At 44.5% G+C, this 10,608-nt stretch overlaps 1 long non-coding RNA gene across 7 annotated transcripts; it reads right to left on the bottom strand.

Annotated features, from left to right (window-relative positions):
* Nucleotides 1-4,772: 4,772 nt before the first annotated feature.
* On the bottom strand, nt 4,773-6,377 carry LOC127926048 (uncharacterized). 7 transcript variants are annotated; one of them, XR_008123163.1, is made up of 4 exons: nt 6,055-6,377; nt 5,600-5,787; nt 5,133-5,226; nt 4,773-5,032 (listed from the first exon to the last, which is right to left on the bottom strand). It is a non-coding gene; the product is annotated as an uncharacterized LOC127926048 (long non-coding RNA). The 7 variants fall into 7 exon arrangements; XR_008123165.1 differs by having other exon boundaries at nt 5,647-5,787; nt 6,055-6,373; XR_008123162.1 differs by having other exon boundaries at nt 5,133-5,179; nt 6,055-6,370.
* Nucleotides 6,378-10,608: the final 4,231 nt, after the last annotated feature.

Below are 10,608 nucleotides of genomic sequence, written 5' to 3'. Positions count from 1 at the left end.
TCCTCTTTTTTACCCTTTCTCTCCTTCCCTCCCTCCTTTTTTTACCTTTCTCTCCTTCCCTCCCTCCTCTTTTTACCCTTTCTCTCCATCCCTCCGTCCTCTTTTTACCTTCTCCATCCCTCCGTCCTCTTTTTACCTTTCTCTCCATCCTCCGTCCTCTTTTTACCCTTTCTCTCCATCCCTCCCCACAGTGGTTATGCCTCTTTTTACCCTTTCTCCCTTCCCTCCCTCCTCTTTTTACACCTTTCTCATCCCTATGATCCTCTTTTTTACCCTTTCTCTCCTTCCCTCCCTCCTCTTTTTTACCCTTTCTCTCCTCCCTCCTCTTTTTTACCCTTTCTCTCCATCCCTCCCTCCTCTTTTTTACCCTTTCTCTCCATCCCTCCCTCCTCTTTTTTACCCTTTCTCTCCTTCCCTCCCTCCTCTTTTTTACCCTTTCTCTCCTTCCCTCCCTCCTCTTTTTACCCTTTCTCTCCATCCCTCCCTCCTCTTTTTTACCCTTTCTCTCCTTCCCTCCCTCCTCTTTTTTACCCTTTCTCTCCTTCCCTCCCTCCTCTTTTTTACCCTTTCTCTCCATCCCTCCCTCCTCTTTTTTACCCTTTCTCTCCATCCCTCCCTCCTCTTTTTACCCTTTCTCTCCATCCCTCCCTCCTCTTTTTAACCCTTTCTCTCCATCCCTCCATCCTCTTTTTTACCCTTTCTCTCCATCCCTCCATCCTCTTTTTTACCCTTTCTCTCCTTCCCTCCCTCCTCTTTTTTACCCTTTCTCTCCATCCCTACATCCTCTGGACCAGTAATAATGCTAAATGAATAGGCCTAATCTCCAATCTAGCCACCCCATCCTGATACTAATTGTATAACTAATAAAACAAACAAACATTCACAAGTGATGATGCTTTAGTTAAAAGGGCAATCTGCCTTTGGGACATCCATTCTTGGACTTTAAAATGAATGATATATTCCCATTGGATCTTGAAATATATTACTTAGAAATGCCTCATGAGCTTAGTTCAACTGTCATACCCTATCAGAACTTAAAATAAGAGCTTGTGTAACTCCTTTGTTTGTCAAATAAAAAACAACATCAATGTAAACCAACATGTAAAAACCTGATGAAAACGATCATTTTGATATCATGGCTGGTCAGTCCTGGCATCCATAGCTCTGTCTATGAATTAAAAGTTGCTTTTTACAAAAACAATGGTAGGGACTCTGACACTTTGTTGTTTGATTGCCCATTGAACAACAATTGTTAAGCTTATGCATCTAACAACACTCTATTGCTACAGGTCACCACATTAAAACAATCAAAACTATTTATCAAATTAAATAGTACACAAATCCTTCTACATCTTTGCCATGTCTTTGTATGTTTAAACTACAGTTGCAGACACTAAGTTAGGCTGCGTCGCGGTATTGACAGAAGAATTTGAATTCAATGCGTATTTAACAAAATGCTTTATCATCTACTAGCAATAGTGCCCACACCTGTAAGTCTAACGTGTCTCTGTCCCTCTTCGGCATGGCAGCTTCCCCTCTCTGTAGAGGTGCATCAGGGGTGAGACCAGGACACTGAAGATGTTAACAATCACCAAAATGTTGATGACATTGCAGTTGTAGTCAAGACTGGATGAAAAGGTGGTCAAACCAACAACCACCGGGATGGAGCTCGCCAAGATGATAACCAGGTTGGTTAAGATGATCTCAAAAGCTCTCATCTTAAGTGGATCTGTTGCCCTCTGTTTCTTCTCTCCCCCTCTGCCCCCCTCCACCTCTCCTGGACCAGGCTGCTTCAGCACACGCAGGATGAAGAAGCAGCAGAGAGAAATGACGGCCACCCCAAGGCAATATACACCACTGATCACAAAACCTGAGGTTTCTTCACAACCAAATAAAGAGTTGATAGAACATGCAAAAGCGAGCGACAGCAGCCAGACCAGGGTTGAACACGCCACCCTGTACCTCCGGGAGTCTGTACTTGAGGAAAGCTACAGGTTGGGCCACCGCCAGGTATCTCTCCACACAGATGCAGCTCTGGATCAGGGGCCTGCAGGTCCAGGAGAGGCCATAGAGGAAATATACAGCCTGCTGCAACATGATGTTCTGGGTGAGGTTGTTGACCACCTCAAAGAAACCCTCCACACAGAATACCAGCTCCACTGCAAACAGGTTAATAGGGAAGACCTGGGTGGGTTTGAGACCTCCAGAGAGACTTCCACTCAGAGAGAGCCAGAGGCACCAGACCAGGGCTGGCGTCCCCAGGAGGAAGCACATGGACTGGACAGCACCAGTAAGCACAGGCCCAACATAGCCCTTGTTAATGCAAACATTCCAGCTGAAGTGTGTGTGGTTTCCTGAAGAGGCATTCATCCTTGTGGAACAATATCTTAGCCCACTGAGATATGAGAGAGGGGAGATGACAAGTTTCATGACTTTATGTTTTAATATGTTGTTGGCAACATACTGATGCAATATACTGATGTCAACATACATAAAAATACTTAGATATACGTAGGTCTACTGTTGTCATGTCAGTCAAAGTATTGTGCATTGTCTCAGAAAGTCTGAATGACAACATGAGATGTAAAACGGTTAGCCGAAGGTAACATGTTATAATGTAAAAATAACCTACCTTAGTTGTTTAAGTAAATCAGAGCTTTCCTTGTGATATTTGTGGTTCTCTCTCCTGCAGAAGGCTGAGTCCAACCTGATGGAAGAAAAAATGCATGAGTGATTTTTGCCGAAGCCACTTGTCCTGTGTTCTTCTCAACAAGACACGTGTTATTTAAATACACACCTGTGGGCGTTCATGAATTGAGCACCATTGAATGATTAGTTGACAGCAGGTCATTTTATTTGACTAGAAATCCTATCAAAACATATGATGAACAAAACACAGATTAACCAAAAGGCATAAGATGCACGCACCAACACACACACATGCACCAACACACACACACACACACACACAAACACACACACAGAGATGCAATTTCAACTTACTCAGTGATTTGCATTTCACGGCCTGAGCAGAAATGGAAGCATCATCACTCATATCCCTCAGCACCTGTCTGTCCCAGCCACAGGTTAACCCAGCCACCTGCAAGGACTGACTCTTTCACCTTCCATAATCAAATCATATGGACTTCAGACAAACACAGTATTAGTCTGTTTGGATTCTGGATCGCTCTGTAATTGCATAGCGAATACAGTGGAGGTTTGTACATTCTGCATTTAAACACACATTATTTCTGAAACAAGTGAAAGATTTTTATGTCATGTATTCATCATTAAAAAAAAAACTATTTAAAGATAATAGTAGAGTGTAAATACTATGTAACATATATAGAAAGTGTTAATGCTATGTAGCCTATATAGAAAGTGTTCATACTATGTAGCCTATATAGAAAGTGTTCATACTATGTAGCCTATATAGAAAGTGTTAATACTATGTAGCCTATATAAAAAGTGTTAATACTATGTAGCCTATATAGAAAGTGTTCATACTATGTAGCCTATATATAAAGTGTTCATACTATGTAGCCTATATAGAAAGTGTTCATACTATGTAGCCTATATAGAAAGTGTTCATACTATGTAGCCTATATAGAAAGTGTCAATACTATGTAGCCTATATAGAAAGTGTTAATACTATGTAGCCTATATAGAAAGTGTTAGTACTATGTAGCCTATATAGAAAGTGTTAGTACTATGTAGCCTATATAGAAAGTGTTAATACTATGTAGCCTATATAGAAAGTGTTATACTATGTAGCCTGTACTATGTAGCCTATATAGAAAGTGTTAGTACTATGTAGCCTATGTAGAAAGTGTTAATGTGTGTTGGTAATAGCTTCTACACAGTGAGTGAGGGGAAGACCTTAGCTAGGACATCCATCTCCCTTTCACCCCCTCCCTGTCTCTCAACCCAACACTGTGACAGCTGACTACCCTGAAGAAGCCCCCCGTAGCCCCACCTTTCTTCCTCCACATGCCCCTTCCTCCCAATGCCCCGCATCCCACCATCCCACCCCCAGACCAAGGAAGTGCATCAGGGCATTCCTCCCCTGGCTGGTGTGAGGCCCCCTGTTCCTCCATGCTCTGTCAGCCTGACCCTGACTGATGCACTTGTACCTCTTACTCAGCTGTCTGGCTGGAAGACGATACTTCACTTTCACATGGTTAAGGTCCCCTAGCCCTCTGCTTGACCTGGAATCCCCTCAACATATCCACATTGTCTGCCCCTTTGTAGCCACCAGTCCAGCAGCTTTTTGTCACACGAGGACATAAAGTGATGGCTATGTGTCTGTGATTATAGAATGAGGATGCAGTAGAGGGTCTGGATTGGTCTGGGTAGGTTCCCTGTACTAAGCTTACACACGGGGTCAGCATTGGGTCTTTATTAGGTTCCATCGAGCTCTGTATCGTATGTATGGTTGTGTCAACAGAGCTACGTAAAACAGCTGGGGGCTGAGAGTGTGAACAGGAGGGAGGGAGGGAGTGAATGAGTGCCAGTGAGAGAGGGACATTAACAAAGAGAGCGAGAGAGACCAAGCAAGGAAGCGGAACGAACAGCGAACCATGGTCACTTCATCATGAACTGCTTTGGTTGCACGTGGATTTTTCTCAACGGAAATGTTGCAGACGGAAATCTTTGTTCTCCAAACATGAACTAACGTTGTTAGTTCTCATTTTACCTCTTTTGTTCTAAATGTCCTCAGAGGCTGGACAATTCAACTACAACAAGACGAACATGTGTTCCCATATAATCTAATTCTGTCTGAAGACTCTGAAGACTCAAGATTCTGAAGACTCAAGATTCTGAAGACAGCTATACGGATTACTATTACTTTGATCTGCCTGTAGTCATTATAGACCCGTGTTAACTGGACCTGTCCTGGATCAGCCTGTAGTCATCATAGACCCGTGTTAACTGGACCTGTCCTGGATCAGCCTGTAGTCATTATAGACCCGTGTTAACTGGACCTGTCCTGGATCAGCCTGTAGTCATTATAGACCCGTGTTAACTGGACCTGTCCTGGATCAGCCTGTAGTCATTATAGACCCGTGTTAACTGGAACTGGACCTGTCCTGGATCGTTCTGTAGTCATTATAGACCCGTGTTAACTGAACCTGTCCTGGATCGGCCTGTAGTCATTATAGACCCGTGTTAACTGGACCTGTCCTGGATCGGCCTGTCGTCATTATAGACCCGTGTTAACTGGACCTGTCCTGGATCGGCCTGTAGTCATTATAGACCCGTGTTAACTGGACTGGACCTGTCATTATAGACCCGTGGATGGACGGCCTGTAGTCATTATAGACCCGTGTTGACTGGACCTGTCCTGGATCGGCCTGTAGTCATTATAGACCCGTGTTGACTGGACCTGTCCTGGATCGGCCTGTAGTCATTATAGACCCGTGTTAACTGGACCTGTCCTGGATCGGCCTGTTGTTAACTGGACCTGTCCTGGTGTTAACTGGACCTGTCCTGGATCGGCCTGTAGTCATTATAGACCCGTGTTAACTGGACCTGTCCTGGATCGTAGTCCCCGTGTTAACTGTCCTGGATCGTCATTATAGACCCGTGTTAACTGGACCTGTCCTGGATCGGCCTGTAGTCATTATAGACCCGTGTTAACTGGACCTGTCCTGGATCGGCCTGTAGTCATTATAGACCCGTGTTAACTGGACCTGTCCTGGATCGGCCTGTAGTCATTATAGACCCGTGTTAACTGGACCTGTCCTGGATCGGCCTGTAGTCATTATAGACCCGTGTTAACTGGACCTGTCCTGGATCGGCCTGTAGTCATTATAGACCCGTGTTATGGACCTGTCCTGGATCCCTGTAGTCATTATAGACCCGTGTTAACTGGACCTGTCCTGGATCGGCTGGACTGTCCTGGATCGTCTGTAGTCATATAGACCCGTGTTAACTGGACCTGTCCTGGATCGGCCTGTAGTCATTATAGACCCGTGTTAACTGGTCCTGGACCCTGTCATTATAGACCCGTGGGATCGGCCTGTAGTCATTATAGACCCGTGTTAACTGGACCTGTCCTGGATCGGCCTGTAGTCATTATAGACCCGTGTTAACTGGACCTGTCCTGGATCGGCCTGTAGTCATTATAGACCCGTGTTAACTGGACCTGTCCTGGATCGGCCTGTAGTCATTATAGACCCGTGTTAACTGGACCTGTCCTGGATCGGCCTGTAGTCATTATAGACAAGTATTAACTGCAGCTTTTCACTGGGATCTGGACCCATTGGTCTGTGAGTCCCAGCCAGTCCGGCCAGGAGATGCAGAAGAACAATAAGAAAAACCTGGTCAGAACATGGGCCAGCAGCAGAGAACTCTAGCTTGCACAGCCTTGACAAAACCAGGCAACAAGTGAGTCATGTCAGGGTTCAGGGGTCAGAGGGTATAGTACAGGGGGTGAAGGGTAAGGGGACTCAGGGTCAAATGGGTGAAGTGCATTGTAAAGGGATCTGGGGGGGATGCTGTTTTGGTGCGCTCTGTAAATACTGCAGGCATCCGTTTGCTTTAGGCGTGTGTACACGTGTTTGTTGTGGGATGGCATTTGTGCTGAATACCAGCACAGCTTTTTAGATGGTCTTCTATCGTGTTTGTTTGTGGTCTAGAATGAAACACTACCAGTACTACTCTACCTTTATTGCTGCCTTTACTACCAATCACAACTGGTACTTGATTCATTTCTGATCCTTGAAAGAATGAAGTTTGCACAGAGTGTTTAATACAGTGACTTGGCTGACAGCGCCGGGTCGGCGTACTGTGACTCGGCTAGTAATTATATATTCACCGACTGTGGTAGTGCAACGCTTTAACTCAACTACTAGAGTAAAACTTAGTAGAATTCTTGCTGAGTCTTCTATCAAAGTGATCAGGTCAAATTTAGCCCAAACCTTTTGCCATAAAGTGGTGTAAAGTGTTGACGGGGTGGTTTATTTACCAACTTTTGAAGTAATTTTTTTATGTACTGCTTTTATTTTATTTAAGTCCTTTCTTGTTTCTGTTTAGAAATGACAAATACTGTATGTATATATTTATATATATATATAACATTTAGCATGGCTATGGCTGTCGTAATTGTAATACAAACATTGGGCTGTTTTGAACAGTTGTAGGGTGGTATGTCGTGAACTAGATGTTTTTATTTACTGCAGACAGCTGCGAGCCGAGGAGCAGTCCCCATAGGCTCCAACTTGTCATCACCCTTTTATTGTCAGTCCGGCAGACAGTAAGTTCCTAATGTTGCCCCATCCAACGGCTTAAGTCAGTAAATGCTTAGTGCACAGTCAGAGGCGCATCACATAACAGTAAATGAGACCACTGACAGCCAACCCAGTCAGTCGGTGATGAAGGACAAGGGGGTAAATAAATAAACAGACTGGCAGAAAAACAGTTTTAGTACCGTGACCACATTTAATAAAATATCCAGATGTGGGACAACAGGAGGATTTTGCAGGACATTCACAGTTTTGGCCGCGTATGATATTTTATTTTTTTGACTATTCAGCTAACCGTCCTAAAGTCTCAGAAGACATATGGTGGTATGTTTGGTGTGACAGTAACATTGTACTATGCCAGTGTATTTGGTTGTGTCATGTAGAACACTAACTGATCATTATGTGATCTTCCAAGACATTGATTCAGCTTTGATCTAACTTGACTAAATGAGCACCATTGTGAGAAGTGGCTGAGCGACACTCCGGTGTACTCAGGCAGCACTACAGCCCTGGTGTACTCAGGCAGCACTACAGCCCTGGTGTACTCAGGCAGCACTACAGCCCTGCACCGAATGAGCAAATTGAAGCGAAGCTACTCTTTTGCCTCGTGCAAAATGTAGTGATGCAAAAAAGAAACCACATGTGTTTTATGAAAATCTTGCAACATGTGGCCAAGGAAACAATTCTGGTTGGTCTCAGGGAATGTAAAACAGGATTGAGTGAAGTAGCAGTGAATGAGAGCAACACAAATGTGAAATGACCTTATATCCTATTTTGCAGTCTGATACAGCTATTTGCTTACTTTGGTTGCTCTTCATCAGTGGCACACTTTTTGTAAGTAGCATAACTGTCCTCTCCAAGTTTAGCTGGAATTTAGCCCCAAATCGTTTGAGAATTGGTTGATGTTAGGTCTATGACATTGGCCCAACGGCTGGTCTTGCGCAGAATATCAGATCTCAACAATGACTGGAGAAGTGTTTGACGTCAGCAGTACCACATCCAGATCATTTACAGTGCATTCGGAAAGTATTCAGACCCCTTGAATTTTCTATATTTTATTATGTTACTATGTTATTCTAAAATGGATTAAATTGCTCCCCATTCAACCTGACAGAGCTTGAGAGGGTCTGCCGAGAAGAATCAGAGTAACTCCCGAAATATAGGTGTGGCAAGCTTGTAGCGTCATACCCAAGGATGGGGAGTGTCGCTGCACAGCTATTTTCAAGTCTCTCCAGAGCAGTTTGATTGGGTTCATGTCCGGGCTGGGCCACTCAAGGACATTCAGAGACTTCTCTCAAAGCCTCTCCTGCGCTGTCTTGGCTGTGTGCTTAGGGCCTTTGTCCTGTTGGAAGGTGAACCTTTGCCCAAGTCAGGTTCTGACAAAGTACAGATTTCTCTGTACTTTGCTCCATTCATTTTTCCCTTGATCCTGAGTAGTGTCCCAGTTCCTGGCATTAAAAACATCCCCACAGCATGATGCTGCCCACACTACGCTTCACCATAGGAAAGGTGCCAGGTTTCCTCCAGATGTGAGGCTTGGCATTCAGGCCAAATAGTTACATCTTGGTTTCATCAGACCAGATAATCTTGTTTCTCATGGTTTGAGAGTCCTTTAAGTGCCTTTTGGCAAACTCCAAGCGGGCTGTCATGTGCCTTTTACTGAGGAGTGGCTTCCATCTGGCCACTCTGTCATAAATGTCTAAAACTTGTTTTCACTTTTTCATTATGGGGTATTGTGTGTAGATTGATGAGGAAAGAGAATAATTTAATCAATTTTAGAATCAGGCTGTAAAGTCTAATTGAGGACAGATCATTTACTATTGTGTTCAAGTCAAAAGTGTTTTGATTTACTTGTACTATTTTCTACATTGTAGAATAATAATGAATACATCAAAACTATGAAATAACACATATGTATAGTAGTCACTAAATACCATGTAAACATTAGCAGCATTAGCGAGGTATTAGGGATTGATTCTGGTATAATAGTCTCTAAGGACCGCGAGCAAAATACTGTAACTCAATAAGACAAATGTATCATCCTATCATCATAGGGTTGAACACTGACGAAGGTTTAAGCTTAAGTAAATCAGCTGTTTAATGTTCTTGGTCCGGTGGGAGGTGGGAGTTGAGTATGCTAAGTTGAAAACGTATGGTGCTTCGTCTTGTTCTGGTAGACTCTCTGAGGGGGATATGGGGGGGTAAGGGTTTTACGACTGGCAGCCGCGAGTTTTGTGATTGGCAGCCGCGTTAGCTGCCTGAGTCACTCACAGACACTCGTCAGAGAGCAGTCTCACCTGTCGCATTCCTTTTTTTAAAACCCCTGTCTGGTCTTATTGCTTTGGCCTTGGATTTGTTTGCTACATAAGTACAATAACATATTCAAGTTTGTAGAAGCCTGTAAGAACAAAGTAGAGTTGATAGGGTTTGTCCATGGCTGTGATAGTGACTGTTCTGGCTTGACACGGATTGGCACTTGACACGTGTTTGCTCTTGACACAACTTGGTGCATGACACAAGTTGGAGCTTGCTGAGCGCTACAATCCACTGTTTTCCCTGCTAACACCCCCTGGGATTCCACAGTTTTACATGCTAACACCCCCTGGGATTCCACAGTTTTACATGCCAACACCCCCTGGGTTTCCACTGTTTTCCCTGCCAACACCCCCTGGGTTTTCACTGTTTTACATGCTAACACCCCCTGGGTTTCCAATGTTTTCCCTGCTAACACACCCTGGGTTTCCAATGTTGTTCCTGCTAACACCCCCTGGGTTTCCAATGTTGTTCCTGCTAACACCCCCTGGATTTCCAATGTTGTTCCTTGCTAACACCCCCTGGGTTTCCACTGTTTTCCTTGCAAACACCCCCTGGGTTTCCAATGTTGTTCCTGCTAACACCCCCTGGGTTTCCAGTGTTGTTCCTGCTAACACCCCCTGGGTTTCCACTGTTTTCCTTGCTAACACCCCCTGGGTTTCCAATGTTGTTCCTTGCTAACACCCCTGGGTTTCCAATGTTGTTCCTTGCTAACACCCCCTGGGTTTCCACTGTTTTCCTTGCTAACACCCCCTGGGTTTCCACTGTTTTCCCTGCTAACACCCCCTGGGTTTCCAATGTTGTTCCTTGCTAACACCCCCTGGGTTTCCAATGTTGTTCCTTGCTAACACCCCCTGGGTTTCCACTGTTTTCCTTGCTAACACCCCCTGGGTTTCCAATGTTGTTCCTGCTAACACCCCCTGGGTTTCCACTGTTTTCCCTGCTAACACCCTCTGGGTTTCCACTGTTTTCCCTAATTACACTGTCTCACTTCCCTACTGTCTGTGGGTGACCCTTTAACCTTCACATTAACCTAGTTCTAGGGCTG

Source organism: Oncorhynchus keta, unplaced genomic scaffold (genome assembly GCF_023373465.1).
Source record: "Oncorhynchus keta strain PuntledgeMale-10-30-2019 unplaced genomic scaffold, Oket_V2 Un_contig_6652_pilon_pilon, whole genome shotgun sequence".
Lineage (NCBI taxonomy): Eukaryota > Metazoa > Chordata > Actinopteri > Salmoniformes > Salmonidae > Oncorhynchus > Oncorhynchus keta.
This window is presented reverse-complemented; position numbering and strand designations above follow the sequence as displayed.